This window comes from Onychostoma macrolepis, chromosome 03 (assembly GCF_012432095.1).
Source record: "Onychostoma macrolepis isolate SWU-2019 chromosome 03, ASM1243209v1, whole genome shotgun sequence".
Taxonomy (NCBI): Eukaryota; Metazoa; Chordata; class Actinopteri; order Cypriniformes; family Cyprinidae; genus Onychostoma; species Onychostoma macrolepis.
In genome coordinates, this window is record NC_081157.1 from 35134262 (window position 1) to 35153755 (window position 19494).

The following is a 19494-nucleotide window of genomic DNA, read 5'->3' on the forward strand; positions in this document are numbered from 1 at the left end:
GATTAGATCAAACATAGCTGTAAAATCCCATAGGAATGTCACACCAACACGCTCGGAAAAACTGTCACTGCAGAGGTATCCTTTCAAAAGTACACTTTGTAGTTTGTACTTTTAAAGTACTAAATGTGATCCTCATAAGTAGACTAAATTTTAGGGGTAAATAAGGCACAAAGATGTACCTTTTAGCTTTTGTACCTTAAGGTACGGTACCGCCGCTTTGTACCGTTCTCCTGTTTGCCAACACACAGATATCATAACTGAACACTTCTATTAAAGAAAACTAAATGACTGTGCTAAGTGACTTTAATCATTTTAATGAAGATTCAAAACATATCATTAAGGCTATTTTGATGAGGAATGATGATTGGGATGATGTTGTTTTGGACAGTCCATTTCAACAGGGACAATGACAGTCTATTAAGTTGTACTATACAGAAATGGCATTACGCTGCTGAAGAGGTAATGTGTGCAGTTTGGTTGATGTCTGTTCCTCCAGACCTGATGTGTTTTATTGGTATTTGTATACAAATGTGGAAATGACAAACTCCGGGTAGATGTAACCTCTATAACATGTATATTTTTTAAAAGAATATATGTTGTATTACTAGAATGTATTAAAAATGTATGCGATGAAGGTAAAAGCTTCAGATGGATAAAAAGTGTGAAGAACTCTCTCTGGAGGAAGCCTTACTTTATGACCAGCCACCGCCTTATCAGTGGGTGAGCAATTGTGTATGCTGATAGAAGAAAGTGAGAAATTCAGAAAATAGGGTTTTCAAATGGAAATAAAAAAATAATGTTATTTTATTGAATAAGACATTTTTCAGAATATCTTCTTCTGAACCAAAGAAAATGTTCAACAGTAGAAAAAAGTCATCCAGGTTTGGAATGATGTGAGGATAAGTAAATAATTGCAATTTTTGTTTTTGAGTAAACTATCCCTTTAAGGACTGATGAAAAATAACAGTAACGAACTTTGGGAGAAATGTAAAAACTGGTGCAAACATTTGCACAGGCGGGAGAGAGAGAGCCGTTGACAAGCCAAGCGTTAAACTTTCTCCCAAGCGTTGAGATAGACCATTTAAAAAGCAAATCTCTGCAAAATAGTGCATGGATCCACCAGGTTCAAAAAGAGAGTAAGGGTAGTGATAGTGCGTGAGTTCCTATGGAAGCACTAGGAAAAACTAAAAGAATTGACACAAGCGTGCATCGCTTACCTTTTGCGATAGCTTCCTACCACAGCAGCACATAAGACTGGTGTGTTAGTATTATTTTCTGTCTTTATGGCCTATTGGAGACTTATGATTGTATAATCAAATGCAGTATCACATCTCAGAGTCATGGCCTGGATAAAATATTGCTCGTGTATTTTGCAAAAGCTCAAGCCAGATGTAGTTCATCAGAACTCATGTATCATCAGATTTAACTACTAAAAGCTGAAGAGAATTATATGGACTGCATCTATTTTTTTTCTTGTATGGTATATCTTATTAATCTAATCATGTATTTCTGAAATAAAATTGAATCTGACATGATAGAAATTTGGTTTTACATAAAAATGCAGCTGAAGTTAAACCATACCTCCTGGGGTAGAGAGCTGAATTTTAGAGTCCTACCCGTCAAGCGCCTCAAACATCACGCATACTGCAGACTGACGAAAATCCGCTTTCTTTCCGCTTCCTTTCTTTTTTGTGATATTACATAATTGAAGGGCGTGAATAATTTATAATTCCCAGATTATCTTTTGAATGGTGTCGGCGTCTGGAAGACAGAGAGGAAACTTTAATGACGTCCCAGGCTCAGCGAAGCCATCTTTCACAGTTTCACAGCCTGAGAAAAACTCCCTGCAGAATATCACCCGCCAAGTCACTGGTCTTAAATAGACAACGCAGCGAGACGCGTGTGTCTGCAGGAGGGGACAGGATCTGCACAGTTGTAATCATGCGTATGCGGGGTTTGTGTACCCTACATGTTTGTTGCAGTTTTGACAGAGGCATTTACATAAAAATGAAAAAAAAAGTCAAGACAAGCCTGCTTAATTAATGCCAGCTTTTAGACAATGATGTGAGTTAGACAGAGTCTGACAAAGCAGCATATTGGAGTCCTGCGGTCAATTAAATATATAAATACAGTGAATATCTACATGCAGTGAATGAATATGGCTAGTTTTACTTTTCCTCGGTTTTCTGCACACTGAATGTTCAGATCCTTTCAGGTGAAGAGGGACAGAAAAAAGTTGATGGTTTTTCTCTTGCCCTACCTGACCTATCATAGTCTCAGCGTGCTCAGATGTGTCACTTCAAAGAGTTTCTATGACTTCCTGTGACATCTGGTCTCAGCAGTCCTCGAGTCCGCTTTACTGAGCTTTTTCTGTGAAGGTTACAATATATAATATATTCTTCTGTCTGTCTATCTATCTATCCATAGTTCCGTCTGTACTTCTTTTTATGGTGATTTTTAGTAGGTAGTCTTGTGCCTTAATTTCCTGTTTTCCTCTTGTTTAGTCTTATTGCTTATTGATTTTTTTTTTATTTCTTATTGACTAGGTAGCCTACTTATTTTAAATACTTAGCCACCAATAAAATGTATGTTCTATATAGTATAAATGTGTGTAGTATGAATGTAATCTGGATACACATAAGTCATGTTGTCATGTGACCTACCACAAATCCGCTCCCGTCATCTCATGGCATAGTAAACTGTGAATTTGGACGTTCTACGCTGTTCACATCCTGTTTTTTGCCTACTGTGTTATTCCTTTATGGATGGTTCACAATTATGTTCCCTATGTTCCTTGTTTTCAAGTTTTTAAATGATTTTGAATCTAAGATTAGTGTAAATGTTACTGTCATAATTCTAGTAAAGAACATTAATTTACCTAAAAAGTGAATACGAACATCAAATAAAATTATTCATAATGCTTTCATTTACCTTTGTTTGAACAATTTGGCAAAATTGTATAAATTTCAGTGGTGCTATCTCCCCAAATCATCTCTTCCAAAGTCTATTACCTTTTCTAAAGGTCATTAGTGTAACAGCATCATGATTAGATATCAGGTGCATAATTAGAGTCGTCTCTCTAATAACTATGAAATTCTATTAATATCTATCTTCTCAATCATATTGTCTTTTATGGTGTACAGGTTTTTATTATGCTGACCCTCTTTCTCTCTTTTTTATTATTTAGTGCTGAGAGTTTTACTTCAGTCTGGACAAGGCATACATAGGCCACTGTGCAGGCAAGTTTAGGAAATATTGAGAGAGATCATAGAAACATTTTAATAACAAATTCATCTGGCACCTTTTATTCAATTCACAAATGTGACACTGGACCACAAAAAAAAAGTCATAAGGTTCAATTTTTTGAAATTGAGATTTATACATCATCATCTAAAAGCTGAATAAATAAGCTTTCCATTGATGTTTGTTATGATAGGACAATATTTGGCTGAGATACAACTATTTGAAAATCTGGAATCTGAGGGTGCAAAAAAATCTAAATATTAAGAAAATCGCTTTTAAAGTTGTCCAAATGAAGTTCTTAGCAATGCATATTACTAATCAAAAATTACGTTTTGATATATTTATGGTAGGACATTTACAAAATATCTTCATCGAACATGATCTTTACTTAATATCCTAATGATTTTTGGCATAAAAGAAAAATCGATAATGTTGACCCATAAAATGTATTGTTGGTTATTGCTACAAATATAGCCGTGCTATTTATGACTAGTTTTGTGGTCCAGGGTCACAAATATCCCTAAAAATGTATGTCTTCAATTGATAAGAAAAAGAAGAGTCAGAAAAGTATTGAGAGAGGTTTAGGTATGCGAATCAGAAATGACACAGACCAGACTCAAACCTTCTCCAGAGCACCCAGTTCCAAATCATGGAGCCATGTGTGCCAATGCTGTGCCACTGATCCAATATAAATATACAATTAAAATATAACACCCAACCAATGTGGTGATGTGGCCACAAATCCAAGAGTCATTAATACTTAAGGTAAGAATCATTCTTATCAGGAAGTGGTCCAGAACTAATGTTGTATAAACAATTTTAAAGATCAGAGAAGTTTCGTATTTGATCACTGTGATTTTCTTTTTTCAAATTGTGGTGAATAGTTCACCCAAAAATGAAAATTCTGTCATTAATTACTCATCCTCATGTGGTTCCAAACCCGTAAGACCTTCTTTCATCTTCAGAACTTGGGTGAACAAGCCCTTTAAAGACCCTAATCATTCACTGTCCTGTTACAAGTTACTTGTATTGAATTCCAGTGTGAGATCATGAAGTGCATTGGTTTTTATGAAGCATTGTGCATATAAATCCTTATTGAAGGTGACAAAGTCTTAGTGTACTGTGCTGTGCGAGCGAGCGAGCTGTCACATGTTCAACACTGAATAACACTGTCTCCCACAAGTGTTTACTGACAGATTTTTCACTTTCTTTTTCATCCTATTAGACTACTACTGTAAGTGGATTTATCTGTGCACTCAAGGTCTGTCTTTTCCCAGATAACTATAGCTACCCAGCGATCCATTCATTCAATTACTTTATATCCATATCAGTCAATCTCTACTGAGTTGGCATGAGCCCAACAGTAACTACCTTGCAGCAGAGCAGCAAATGTCTATCTCTTTCCTTATTATAAAGCTATTTACAAAGTAACGTTTCAATATCTTTCAATCACAGAAAGAACTCTACCTATAACATGCTCAAGCATCTAATCCATCATTCAGCATCATTCATATATACTTCATTTGTCACTAGCTATTGATTTGCTGTTCTGACACATCCTGCTTGCTTGTCTTTGCTACATCACTCACTTGTCTCAAACGGGTCCTGTATTAGAAGTCTCTGAAGGTATTTGCATGTCACCAATGAGGTTCAATGTTATTGATGTATCAGTGATATGATTTGATGTGAGAGTGAATAGTGCTTTAGAAAACTTGATTAAAGTTGTTGGTACATCTATGCTACCTTTTTATGTCCTTTTTGGATTTTGAAACCAACCCATGGACTTCCATCGTATGGACAGCTGAAACATTCTTCAAATATGATCTTTTATGTTCCACAGAAGAGAAAAAGTCATAGGTTTGGAATGACATGAGGGTAAGTCAAAAAAATGACATTTCCCTTTTTTTTTTTTCTTTTTGGTGAAATGATCCTTCAACAAGACCTGCTGACTTTTAAATCATTGTCTCTTTCTTCCATGCAGAAACAGGGCTTCAGTTAACACATTATTCATGATATTCTGGAATTAAAAACTCAAGGCTACATTTGTAAACGCTGTGCTTCTATCTCATTGTCAGATCTCTGCTGTCATATTTGACCCAGCGAAGAATAACCATTATTGTCCTTCCAAGGCTGATTCATAGAGTATGAAATGGTGACATCAGCCTCTGTGTTATTTGGATAATATGAAGGCGGCACAGACGCTGAACTCTTGACCTGCTCCTTAAGGACTAGAAATCCAGCTTTGCCTGCCCCGACCAAAAAAAAAATGTTATTTGAATTCTTTGCATGTCACAATCGAACAGATGGAGTAGGGACGAACGTAATCTGTTGAAGGATGACGGATTAAGGCTTGTCAAAGCCTGTCATATTTCTTCATGTGATGGTCAAGTATAAAGAACACCCACAGCCTCTGGGATTTTATATACTGTGATATAATCATCACCCACACTGTATACCTAGAGAGTACAACCAGTGCCTAGTTCTCACATCTTTAAACACACAAATAAACACGCACACAAAGACACCAGTCTGTAATGTAATGCAATCAACATGTTTCAGAGTATTAATCGCTCACTCAAACATGAACATGCATAGACAGAAACATGGTTATTTTCATAGGTATAATAAAGGAGTTCACGGCATGAGCTGTGGGTGCTGTAGAATCTATGGCATCTATCTTTTTTTTCTTTCAAGCCTTTTAAATGCCTGAGCCTCGCTGTCAGAGTGAATAGCAATGATTAGCATATGTACAGAGACGTACACACAGATCACTGAGCACATCAGATCAGCTCTTTTACTAGCATCCATGTGATCTGACCTGTGCAACAATTAGGAATATTTGAAGAGACAAGGACAGCCTCAAAATCTACAAAATGGAAGACTAGCATGCTTTGTTGCTCCACTAGTGAAAAACAAATATACTAAAATGTTTTTGAAATGCATTTATTTCATGCCAAGTATACTACAAATACATTTACATATTTATGTACTTAATAAAAATACCCTACAATTGTACTTTTGTTATACTGAACTTGTATACTAAAGGTCTGCTAAATTGGAACTAACTAATTTTGTGCTTAATGCACTTTAATTGTGCAGAAGTAGTGCTGAAGTCCAACTAAAGATATACTGAAGTATATATGATTGTGCTAAAGTGGAACTATTGCAAGCATACTTCAGGTAAACTTGAAATATCTTGCATTTAAAGACTGATATTATTCAAACATCGCACAATCCTCACCAATTATAGTAAAACACATTTTAGCCTTAATACTAAGAAATGTGCATTGTGCACAAGTAGTACTCCAAATAAAGTTTAATTATAATTTTTATCAGTAAGTCTCGAGCGATATGTCAGCAAATATGTTAATAGATTTGAACTACTTAGTATGAAATAAATGTATTTTTACTAGGTTACACATGCTCATAATTTTTTATTAATTATTAAAATTGTGTGTGCGTGTCATTAAAAAAAAAGTTATATGAAAGATAAAAGAAATTACTTTTCTACAACAGGGACCAATTAAATTGATCAAGTGTTAACTTTCTAGTTATCAAAACAAGTATCATGGCTTCCACAAAAATATTATGCAGCACAACTGTTTTCAACATAATAAGAAATGTTACTTGAGCAGCAAATTAGCATTTTGGAATGATTTTAATAAGATTTCACAATATTACATTGTTTGATTAAATAAATGCAGTCTTGGTATAAGTGTAAGAGACTTCTTATCGATTGTAAAGATATATATAATTATATTGTGAATTTGAAATATTATTTTTAAATCCTTTAAAATATTTAAAATGTTATATTATATTGCTTGCAGTTTATTCATCTGTGCTGTTGGTCATGAAAGTTTATTGCATTGCATTGCGAGATATTCCATGCACATACAATTATGCACAGGTTCTGGTTGTGCATTTTGATTAATTTAGCAGGTCATCCGTAAAGCTGAATCATGGACCAGGTCAGTGCTTCGGGCCTCAGACTGCCAGCGTCCTCCAAAGCCCCCAGGCCCCTTGGCACATGCACTGTGAGGTGATGACTAGGGCCACCAGACTCTGACGAACATGCAAAATGAGGGCCCTCGGCACATACAGTTCAAGCTGACCACTAAGGCCACTAGGCCCGGAAGCATATACACCAGGAGCACAAGAGCCCCCAGGCCCATCGGCACACACAGCGCAGGCTTAACACCAGGGTCACTGGCCCCGTCAGCATGTACAGCTGAGCCCCTATAGTTTGGAAGTTACAACAATGATTCTGCACATCCCCTCACCTCAGCCTCCGGAGTAATCCAATCTGTATATAATGTTTCTGGAACAATGGATTCTCAAATATTATCATGCAAAAAGATCAATGTACACTTTAGCCAGCGGTGGTTGTTTTTTTTTCTTCAAAAACACTTTGAAGCACGTACGGGATCTAAAGTCTGCTTCTGCAGATTCTGGTACTGTTTGCAGCACATTAGTTTGTTTGCATACTGCGTAACTGTATAACTTTAGTCATGACATTGCACAGCCTTCAGAATAATTGATTAGGCAAAAAATATGATTTTATCAAGATTCAAATTTTTAAAAAATTCTTTGAAATCATGCATTATAGAATAGTTCACAGTAAGACTAGTAGGGTCAGTTTTGATTTCATGTTCCCTTTAATATACACTTGACAGAGCATAATGAAAACAAGAAACACAATATTGAACAAATAGATTAATCATAATATGATCATATCCAATTGATACAGGTGTCTTTATTCAAAAAGTCAAATGGCTAAAATGTTCCATTCAAAGGTTGATCACCAAGGCTGCATTTATTTGATCAAAAATACATTCAAAACTGTAGTATTGTGAAATATTATAACAGTTTAAAATAACTGTTATATTTGAAAAATTATATTTTAAAATATAATTTATTTCTCTGAGGTCAAAGCTGAATTTTCAGCAGTCATTACTCCAGTCTTCAGTACCACAAGATCCTTCAGAAATCACTCTATTATGATGGTTTACTGCTCAAGAAACATTATTTTTTATATACAGTATACTTATTGTTATCAATGTTGAAAACAGTTGGGCTGTTTAATATTGTTGTAGAACCATGACAGGATTCTTTAGGATGCTTTGATGAATATAAAGTTCAAAATAACTATTATTTGAATTATTTGAAATATAAATCTTTGACTCTCAACGCTTGATTTCATGCATTTCAGCTGTATTAAGTATTAATTTAAAAGGAAAAAAAATCTTACTGACCTGCTTTGGTTGTTATTTAGTATTTATTGTTTACATAGATGGAATAATGGCGCATCTAATTAAGACTGTATATCCTTAAATTAGATTTTGATGAATTAGTGGATTTTTGAAGGAAAGCAAGCAATTAAAAAACAAAAACTGGGGCAGATCAGTTTTCAGCATTTACTGGTTTAATGAGACTTTACTGTTCCTGTCAAAACACTGCTTTTAAAGATGTGTTCCCAAAGAGCCTCAGGAGACTGGTCCTGGCCCTGGTACTCCATTTATTTAGTAGAGTACACTCACTGCATAATGCAGACGTTATAATATACAGTGTCTATAAAAAGTATTCATAGTATCCATTCACCAGTATTCTTTTTTTTTTTCTTTTCACATTTTGCTATGTTGCTGCCTTATGTTAAACTGCTTTAAATCACTTTTTTCCCCACATCAATCTACACTCCATACACACTCTTAAAAATAAAGGTGCTTCACGATGCCATAGAAGAACCTTTTGGTCTAAATGGTTCCATAAAGAACCTTTAACATCTGAAGAAGCTTTCTGTTTCACAAAAGGTTCTTTGTGGTGAAAGAAGATTCTACAGATTATAAAAAGGTAAGCAAGAGATGGTTCATTAAAGAACCTTTGACTGAATGGTTCTTTGTGGAACCAAAAATGGTATGGCATCGCTTTTTAAGAGTGCACCAGGGGTGTCAAACTCAGTTCCTGGAGGGCCGCAGCCCTGCAGAGTTTAGTTCCAACCCTGCTCCAACTCACATACCATGTAGTTTTCAAATAAGCCTTAATGACTTGATTAGCTGGATCAGGTGTGTTTAATTAGGGTTGCATCTAAACTGTGCAGGGCTGTGGCCTGGGGTTTGACACCCCTGCCATACACCATAATGGCAAAGCAAAAAACATGTTTTTAACATCTTTGCAAAAGTATTTAAAAAAAAACTTAAATGATTCCAATGCATAAGTAATCATACCCTTATCTGGGACAGTTGAAATTTAGTTCAGGAGCATTCATATTGCTTGTAGATGTTACTACACCTTGAGAGAAATGAACCTGTGGCAAATTCAATTGAATGGGTATGATCTGGAAAGGCACACACATCTTAATAAAAGGTCTAACAGCTGAAAATGCATATCAGAGCAAAAACCAAGTCCTGAGGTCAAACAAACTGCCTGTAGAGCTCAGAGACAGAATTGCTTCAAGCCACACATCTGGGGAAGAGTTCTGCTGGGAAATTCTGCTGCATTGAAGGTTCACAGAAGCATGTAGTCTCTGTTACCCTTAATGGAAGAAGCTTGAAACAACCAGGACTCTTCCTAGAGCTGACCTCCTGGCCAAACTGAGCAATTGATGGAGAAGGGCTTTGGTTAGACTGGTGACGGAGAACCTGATGGTCACTCTAGTTGAGCTCCATGATCATATGTGGAGACAGGAGAAGCCTACAGAAGGACAAACATCACTGCAACACTCCACCGATCCGGGCTTTATGGCGGTGTGGCCAGACTCAATCCTCTCCTCAGTGAAGACACACGAAAACACACTTGGAATTTGCAAAAAAGCACCTAAAGGACCCTCAGACTCTAAAAAACAAAATTCTCTGGCGTGATTAACCTCAATTCTAAGCATCATGTTTGAAGGAAACCAGCTCTGCTCATCACCTGCACAGTAGCATCCCAAAAGTCAAGTGTGCTGGTAGTAGCCTCATGCTGTGGGGCTGTTTTTCAGCGGCAGGAACTGAAAAACTTGTCAGAGTAGAAGAAAAGCTTAATGCACCAACATATTGAGATAGCCCTAATGAAAACCAAGTCCAGAACATTCAGAACCTCAGACTGCGCAGAAGGTTCACTTTCCAACAGGACAATGACCCTAAGCACACAGCAAGAATGGCTTATAGAAAACTCTGTGAATGTGCTTGCGTGGCCCAGCCAGAGCCTGGGGTTTGAATCCAATAAAATATTTTTGGAGAAACCTGAAAATCCGCATCTACCCCCATCCAACCTGACAGAGCTTGAGAGGTAAAGAGGCGAGGAGAAGAATGGCAGATAATTGCCAAATGCTTATGTGCAAAACTTGTCATATCATACCCAAAAAGACTTGAGGCTGTAAAGGTGCTTCATCTAAGTATTGAGTTAGGGGTACGAATACTTATGCAATGGTAGCATACTTATTTCTGTGTTATTTTTTTTTTGTGACAATTCTTTGTCATTATGGTGTATGGAGTGTATATTGATGTGGAAAAAAAGTAATTCAAAACAGTTTAACATAAGGCTGGAACATAAAACATGAAAAGAAAAAAAAATGAAGAGGTATAAATACTTTTTATAGGCACTGTATGTGTGTAATATGGTTTGCCACTCTGAAAATACCCATAGACAAGAGAGAATCACACATGTGAGCCAATCAACGTGACAGAACCCCATGTGAGAGCCTAGCAGTGCATCTGTGAATCTGCTGAAAGACTCACACTCAGCCCAAGAGACTACAAACTCACAAGCCAGATGATACAATATAGCAGCAGTCACATATCATAGGTAATAATAACTTAGCTCCTGACCCACTCAGGTTGACTAGTTTAGGATGCTTAAGAGTCCCAACAGCATAAATCCTCAGCCCAAAAGAGAAGACATTATAGTGACATAAATATGAAACGTAATTCACAGTATGCCTGTGCACAGAATATACAAATGTATGAATTATGAATTGGCGAGTTGGCATGTACACGCACTATACATTAAATTTGCATACTGCTAGTGTAGACATGCATGTAATATGCAGACTCATTGAAGAATGCAACAGCGCCATCTGTTGATCTGCATGAGTAGCTACAGTACTGCAGTGCACAGGGTGAGCAAATGAGAATCAGGATTTATTGAGGATCAAAAAAATCCCTCTCTTTCTCCTCCAGCCTTTTCTTCCTCTCCTCTTCTCCCTGTACGAGACCTGCTGAATCACACCCCATAAATATTAACACCGCCGGCTGGGTCAATATCTCATGCTGATCCTGTAGCCACCTCACGTCCACATGGCCTAATACCATCGATTCAACAGGCACATGGAAGAAAGAAAAATGTGTGGAGTCTCTCTTTAAATCACCTGCCATCTCTCTCTCTCTTTCTAACTCTTTCACTGACGTCACAGGGACTGCAGCTGTCTCAGCCACTAGTGCATATCCGACACACTGATGAGCCAGGAGCAGTGGGGATCAGGCAGAGATAAGAAACACAGAATTTAAGACTGACGGAGAGAATGAAAAGAGAAGGACAGAGATAGATTGAGAGAGAGGGGGGCAGAAGGATAAGCTAACAACAAAACTGTTGAAGCAACAGGGCAAATGGGGGAACATGAGAAGGATAAGAACGAAAGGGGCACAAAGGGCACACAGATGGAGAAGAGAGAGAGAGAGAAAAGAGAGGGAGATGGATCAGGCTTTGTCCATCAAACACAGCAACAGAAAAACACCCAAATTACGCAGAATAAAACACAAGACTAAATAGTGAATAAACTATCCATAATCCTATAGTTTCAGTCATTGATTTGTCGAGCGGTGTTCCAAGAGAGCTTATACAGCAGCCAAACAGCACTGGGACTTTTCACTTGCTAAATTAGGAACCTTGTACTACTCTTACTACTAGTAGTATATCTATTTCTATGGTAGAAATAGTAAGAGTAGTGTGCTAGCCTGTGGTTCCAAATTCAGCAGCTGTTTCTGTGACAGTGTCTGCAGGTTACATCGTTTAACCAGCAGGCGACAAGTGAGTGTCTTAATGAATGTATCACTGAATCATCGACCGATACATTCAAAACACTGATTTATTAAGGAGCTAGCAAGTAAATACAAAGTTCTGTCATGAGACTCTAGATGGCACAGGCTCTAACTTAATCTGACTAAAATAATCACATCATTCACATCAGCAGCCAATGAGCATGCTGCTCAACATTCAAATACTCAGCTAGTTCTTGCTGTAGCAGTTGCAGCACACTTCAGAAACCCTCTGCCTTCCCCAGCTCCACCTGTATAGATCTGCTACAGGGTGATTTCATGTATGCTATATATGAGGGTTATTTCATTTGTAATATGTGCAGCAGCAGTATTTCTTACATGCTCACAGCAGCATGTTGTGGATGTATTGGCAGTAGCAAGTCTCAGTACTTCCTCTGTTGCAGCAGCAGCAGCGCTGCCATGTATATTATCATACAAAAACTCTCAAGAGAGTTGTTATGACAGAACTGTTTTTATGAGTGAATCAATGAGGCATTTGCTCTATTAGTTTCCTTGAAACACCACAGTAATTCATTCAGGAAAAAGGTATCTGTATTTATGAATAAATCCTTAAATCATTAGCCTAATTGATTTGTTAAAAAAAACACTGATTCATTCAGGAAGTAAACAACACTGCTGTGTGTTGTTCTGCAATGCAACAGATCATTTGGCAGAGCCAGGTGTGGTCACATTTACCCTTGTACACGTAAAATATATATATAGTGTGAGGGACATGTGGCATGAAAATTTACACAGCACACTTTTTTATAGAATCCTGATCAACATATTTGTCTGCATTTTTTGTGTCTGTATTATACATCATACCGATAGGCTATCGGTATAAAATCAGTATCACATACGCTGTGCTGTTGGTCTGAATGTCAGCTGATAATCAAAACAACAGCACTCTTGCTTGTGTGACATTGCTTAATACAGATATTAGATTGATGTATAATACAGACACAAACAGTGCAGACAAATGGTAAGTTGATCAGGATTCTGTGAAGTCTGCTACTGCTGCTGACTCAGGGGTCTGAGTAATACAACTGCTCTCTTGATGAATAGCTACATCTAAAAGAGTTTTATCTTGGGAATACATAGAGGAACAATATACACATACAAACATGCACATTACACTAAAATATTCCACTAACAAAGACTTGTTACCATAAACTCAAAATGAATGCTGATGAGAAACGTCTTTGATGTCTTTTCACACTGCACATCTGTGTACAGAACACAATGTTGACAGAACAGTGTTCTAGAAGTAATAACATCTGGAAATTATATTTAATAGAACTTTAAAGAAAAAAAAAATTATTAGTGAGCAGCAATTTTCCTCATTTTAGGGTCTGACCTTCTTCCGTGTAGCCCAGTTCACCCAGTAGTTTTTTTTTTCTTTTCTATGTTTACCTGAGCTATATGGCTGTCATCTTGGACTTGCAGTAAAAGCAGAGTGAAGCATCATGCAAAACTTGTCAATTATTAATGCCATTGTAGAAAAACTAAGCCATGATAATGTATCTCATGACTGAAAGTATCTAATAACAAAGTAGGATGTGTGAGTGTTGAGCTGGCCATGTGATCCTAACATGTAGCATCTTAACAATAAATCTGTAAAAATTTTACAATAAGGTTAATTTTGTTGACTTTGTTTAGCTATATAGTTAACACAAACTAACAATGAAAAATACTTTTAAAGTATTTATGAATCTTAATGTTAATTTTAGCATTAACTAACAATAATATTTTAATAGCTTTAGTAACATTAACAAAGATTAATAAATACTGTAACGAATGCAATGCATCACTTATTGTTAGTTTATGCATTAATGTTAAATAATGGGACCTTATTGTTAAGTGTTACCAATAAATCTTTTATTATTTTATTATTTATTTATGTGCATTTTTAATAAAGAATAAACTACTAAGCATACAGTACCTTTAGTAAAAAAAATAATAATAATAAATAAAAACTTTCAAGTTTATCCAGCACCTTGGTTGATGATGGTGTTACCTGAGCTAGATTTGGCTTTACTTTCAGGGAAGAAAAAAAAAAAAACCTCACCTTTCATCTCATCAGACTTCAATTTTCCTCCAGAACTTTTCAGGTCATCACATGGCTTCTAGCAAACTCCAGGAATGACTTATGTTGGCTCATCTCATAAGTGGTTTCCTTCTAGCCACTCTCCCAAAGAATCTATGAAGTGCTAAACAGATTGGTTATGTCTGAACAGTTTCTCATATTTCAGTCAAAGCTCTCAGCAGTGTTGTAGCTTTCCCTTTGCTTACTTCCCTGCTCTTTTAGTCCAGTTGCTCAAGTTGGTTGGTCTTCACTGCTCTTCTAATGGTTCCAATGGTTGTCTAATGTGTATAAACATAAAGAACAACTTTACTTCCCTAGCACCTTACAGTGTTTGTTATGTTTATTGCAATTTAAAGCATATGATAATGTAAGCTTATTCAGAAGTAGGTCATTTATTTTCTCACTATTAAAATCTGAACGCCTCATAGGAAAGACAGCTCATTTTCTCTAAGAAATGTAGTTAAGCAACATTGTATGCCAAAAACAGTACAGATTACATTACATGACCAGTTTCTCAGCATGTAGGCTACACCTAACTTTACTCCTAGCTTCGGTATTTTGCTCCAATGCGCCCTATTTCTTCTCTGTGTTTGGTTGAAGTAAGCCGTAAATAAAATAGGCCTTCATCCAGTAATGAGCAGTGGGCTTGTTTGCCCTCCTCAAATAATTTGCAATATCCTGACATCATGTGGTGAAGATTGGTATTGGCTCTTTTCACATTATTTATATACCAATCCAGTTTAAGAGAAATGACGACCTATATTTGTAGATTTATATATTAAAAAATATATATATTTTTTTTAATATAACGTATACTTACAATTAATACTTGTATTTACTGTCTTTTAAAACGGTCCATGCATTTCTTATTCAAAATATAAATAACATTATACATCATGTAAGATACAAAATACAGATCTTTATTTTTAGTAAAAACGTATTTTAACCGTAGGCTACTTTTCTCTTTATGGCGTTTATAAACATTGGAACATAAAATACGCGAACATTGCGCAAAGACAAGCAACTCTGTACCAAAACTAAATGTCTACGAATGTTTTATGTTTGTCAGCCCCCTGTAAGCAGAATGCTTGCACGAGCAGCAAAGAATGAGCTTTAAACCTTTTAAACCTAAAAGCCTGGGAGGTAAGAGAGACCTTAGAAATGAATGAACGGATTAATCAGCGTCGTACGTCATGAAGTCTGATCAAGACGGCGGATGGATATGATGTTGTGTCGGCAGTCTGCTCTAGTTCCTGCTCTGCCTCATGATTTCTGAGCGTTGAGAGGAACTGTTACAGAATTGATTTTACTGTAATAGACCACACAGCGCCGCTAATGTGAGCAGTTCGTTGCAAAAACAGAAAAAAAAAGACTCTCTTTCAATTAATGACACGTTGTGCTTCACGTAAAAGCTAATGTGAAGCGCAATTAGGTGAAATATGCAGAGATTGTCAAAATACGGTTGACTTGCTTCAAAAAATATATAATTGTTACTGCTAAAACATATATTTTGTTTCCAAAGCGACAAAATCTGTAAGCAGGATGGGAACTATTTCTTCAGGAAATCTCTGTGGGCGGAGGGATACAATCCTTCAGTGCGAAACACGAACAGGTGTATGACGCAAAACAGTCGGTCAATGCAGCCGTTCACCATCATCACAAAACCAGAGTTACAAGCACACATCTCGTGCTTTCACCGTTTTTGCAAAATATATGTGTAATTGTACCACGAAGCACAGCTGTACAGAGAGGAGATTCAACATGACCTAAGGTAAGAAGACATTGGTTCGCTAGCTCGGAGGCTAACTGTAGCGGTTACTGATGCTAGGGTGGCTTTAGCCAGTGACTGTTAGTATCTCGAGACGCTTTCATGTGTTTTAGTGTATTGTTTATGTCAGATGTATTTTACTCAGTAACGGTATTGACTGTGAAAGTGGCACACAGATTTGAACGTCCTCTCAGCTGTAGTTTTGAGAGTATTATTGGGAACAATATGTTCATATTTGGAGAGCTTCGTTGCCATAATTTGCCATTTAAGTGTAATAATACTGTTTTCGCATGAAATAAGGAACAGACATGAACATTTAGTCTTGTTCTGAGGTGTTAAACTCAATAGGGCTTCTAAGTTTGCTTGACTGACAGCAGCAGTATTTACTTGAAACGCAGTGACGGTTAGCCTTTTCAGTCCTAACAGTTAGAGATGCTTGTCTTGTTATGCCGCAGTGATTATGAATTTCCCGTGTATTTATTAGGTTCGGTAACCGTTTGGTGCCGCTCCGTTATTCTGATTTATTATTGTGAACCGCGCTAGTTCGCGAACTCATTTCAGGTGCCATATGGTAAATGACTCGCCCTGCCATTGATTATTTCATTTATTTAAGGTCTTTATCGACTGTAAATTACGAATGCTGTAATGTTCATTTTTTTCTGTAAGACACAAAATATGATGTTAGGCCGAATATAATAGAATGACGGCTTCAGTCTCCATTCACTTTCATTGCACTTTTCTCCATGCAATGAAAGTGAATGGTGACCAAGGTTGTCATTCTGCTTAGCATCTATGTTTGTGTTCCACAGAAGAAAGTCAGTTATACAGGTGATAGAAGGATGATTTAGTTTTCGCCTTTGGTAAAGATTAAAGGTGACATTTGACATTTTAGCTTGTACAGTTTAATTATTAGAATAATAGTTTATCATCATCATGACTACTTAATCTTATTTAATACAATTAGTTGTAAGCATTTATTGGCTCAAACAGCATTTGAACAGCACTGAATGGGTTTAAGTGATTTTTCCTGCTGTCCTAGGAGTGGAGTGCAACAATTGGGTCCCCAAAATAAAAATCACATGCATTTTTCCATTTTTGCATTTTCTATAGAGGAATTGATTTTTAACACTAACTTGTAAGCCTTTAAAAACAAACAGGTTTCCTGGTGAAAATCTACATTGCCCATGACTCTGCAAAGAAATCTTCACTAATAGAGTGCAAACAGCAAAAGTTCCGCAAGTTCAAAAGGAAATTGGTTTTCGACATGACTGATAAACCATTAAAGACAGACCTGTTGTCAGCTCTGAAGTTGTTCGTTGATTTTATATACCCATCTTTTTACATTAATTCAACTTATTTTCAAAATAATCATCTTTCATAGCGGAATTCATGGTGGAAAAACTACATTACCCATGATGCTTTAGCCTTGCCCACTCCCTTGAAGCCAATGACATAACAGAGACTATCTCCCCAAAATCTCGAACTTCTAAAATATTTGTGTGCGTATACAGTGGTGGCCAAAATTGTTAGAACACTTGGCATATTTAAGAGGTTTCAGTTTTTGTTGATTTGGCCATTACAATACCCATAAAACAAACTATTGCTGGAACTACCTGCGACGGAAGGAATCTGCTGGAACATTGAAAATGATGGACTGGCCCCTCAAAATCCAGACCTCAACCCCATCAAGCAAATTTGGGGTGAGTTGGAAAATAAACTGGACAGATCTATTGTACATTCAAAGGAAAGCCTTTGGCTTGAGTTGCCGAAGCCATGGGATTACATTAGTGTTGAAGTTCTTAGGAAACATATTGACACTATATGCCACAGAGATGTGCTGCTGTTATTGCTGCAAAAGATGGACATACCAAATACTAAAGTTAAAAGTGGATAAAACAGTCAAATTATCTGCATGTTTCATGAACATTATGAAATGAAATCATGTTTTGAAGGCAAAAAAAGGTCAATATTTTCAGATCTGTCAGGTGTTCTAACAATTTTGGCCACCACTGTATGTGCATGTATAAGAAAATATCAAATCTATTGTAAATGTAAATCTTTAAATCAGTAGTTTTATATTGTTTTTAATTTAACTGTCATTCACAATGCATCATGGGATTGTAGTTCTTTTTCTCATGAAAGATTTTTGTCGTCTTTGATTTTCAAATACGATTTTGCTTCAAATCAAAGTTTGTGTTGTGATTCACCTTGTAGCTGGTTGGATTGGATCACGGCTTGTAACTCTTAAACTAAAACTTTTTTTTACATCTTTATTGGGAAAATACTTTCATAACCAGCACTGCTGAAGAAGTGGGAAGGCACTGTTGTACTCTAAGGCAGTGGTTTTCAATCCTGGTCCTAGGCACCCACTGCTCTGCACATTTTGTATGTCTCCCTTATCTCCCTTTCAGACGCACAAAATGTACAGAGCAGTGGGTGCCCAGGACCAGGGTTGAAAACCACTGCTCTAAGGTTTGAAAGATTGAATGTGCTTCCAAAGTAATCAACAACTTTGCTCCTAAAGATTACTTCATCTGTTTAAAGTTTTGGATTTGTCTTTAAATCGGCCACTCCCTTGACATGTGTGTAGTGTGACTGTAAGGTTCGGCTCTGTTTATCTAGTGTGGTTCACACCCTCCTTAAGCACAGAGCAGGTCAGGAGATCCTGCAGAGAGCACCAGCTTATGACACCCAGTGCCGGGACTTCGGATTGGCTTCTGAGTGCATTATGTGTCCAGCTGTGACGAAAAACAAAAGTACCCCAAAATGAGCACTGCAGTGCCAACCTCAACGAGAAAGCTCCCCCTGTCTCTCATCAGCCCCACCTCCATCTTTCCTTCCTCCAGCTTCTTCTAGTCACAACACACAGTGAGTCATGAAGCACGCTGCCCCCATCCCTCCCTCTGTTCTCCCCCAACCCACTGTCGTCAGAGCTGCCACGTGCCTCCTCACTCCACTCATGGCATGAATGGCCTTCAGTTGGCAGGCGTCTCTCTCAATCACAGTCTCACACACACCAATGTTGTTTTAGTATTGTTGAGTTGCAGCTAGCTTAGAATAAGTGTTTTTTATATATATGTATATATTATGCTGTATATTTAGTTTTTATTTCAGTTAGCCTTTAAGTTTCAAGAAACGAAACTGTTTTTTGTTGGTATTAATTTAATTTAACTACAAGCTGAATAATCAAGCTGAATAATTATTCTGCCTGCTTTGACATGATCCAGTCTAATTTCAATAGCAGCCAGCAGTCCAGACTCTCTTTCTTGAGAGTATTTGTAATCTATTGTTTGAGGATATTATAAGATTACAGTGTTTCTTCGGGGAGCATTGATTCCTCTTGCTAATATGGTGCCTTCGCCAGCTCGCCTGTGTCGTTTTGGTTGCTG

General features: G+C 36.9%; 1 protein-coding gene and 1 long non-coding RNA gene across 5 annotated transcripts in view; one reads left to right on the plus strand and one right to left on the minus strand.

The window, feature by feature from the left end:
• The window catches only part of LOC131536909 (uncharacterized), a 31629-nt gene extending 16740 nt beyond the window's left edge, over window positions 1-14889 (minus strand). Inside the window, exons 1-3 of the long non-coding RNA XR_009270121.1 lie at window positions 14742-14889; window positions 14544-14615; window positions 14320-14461 (exon numbers count right to left, since the gene is read on the minus strand). This is a non-coding gene — a long non-coding RNA (uncharacterized LOC131536909). The remainder of the gene's footprint in view (window positions 1-14319; window positions 14462-14543; window positions 14616-14741) is intronic.
• A 703-nt stretch (window positions 14890-15592) lies between these two features.
• The window catches only part of sgsm3 (small G protein signaling modulator 3), a 29695-nt gene continuing 25793 nt past the window's right edge, over window positions 15593-19494 (plus strand). Inside the window, exon 1 of one of the 4 annotated variants that reach the window (XM_058770101.1) lies at window positions 15593-16108. The gene's annotated coding sequence lies outside the window, so the exon portion shown is untranslated. The remainder of the gene's footprint in view (window positions 16109-19494) is intronic. The other 3 variants (XM_058770099.1, XM_058770097.1, XM_058770096.1) reach the window with 3 other exon arrangements.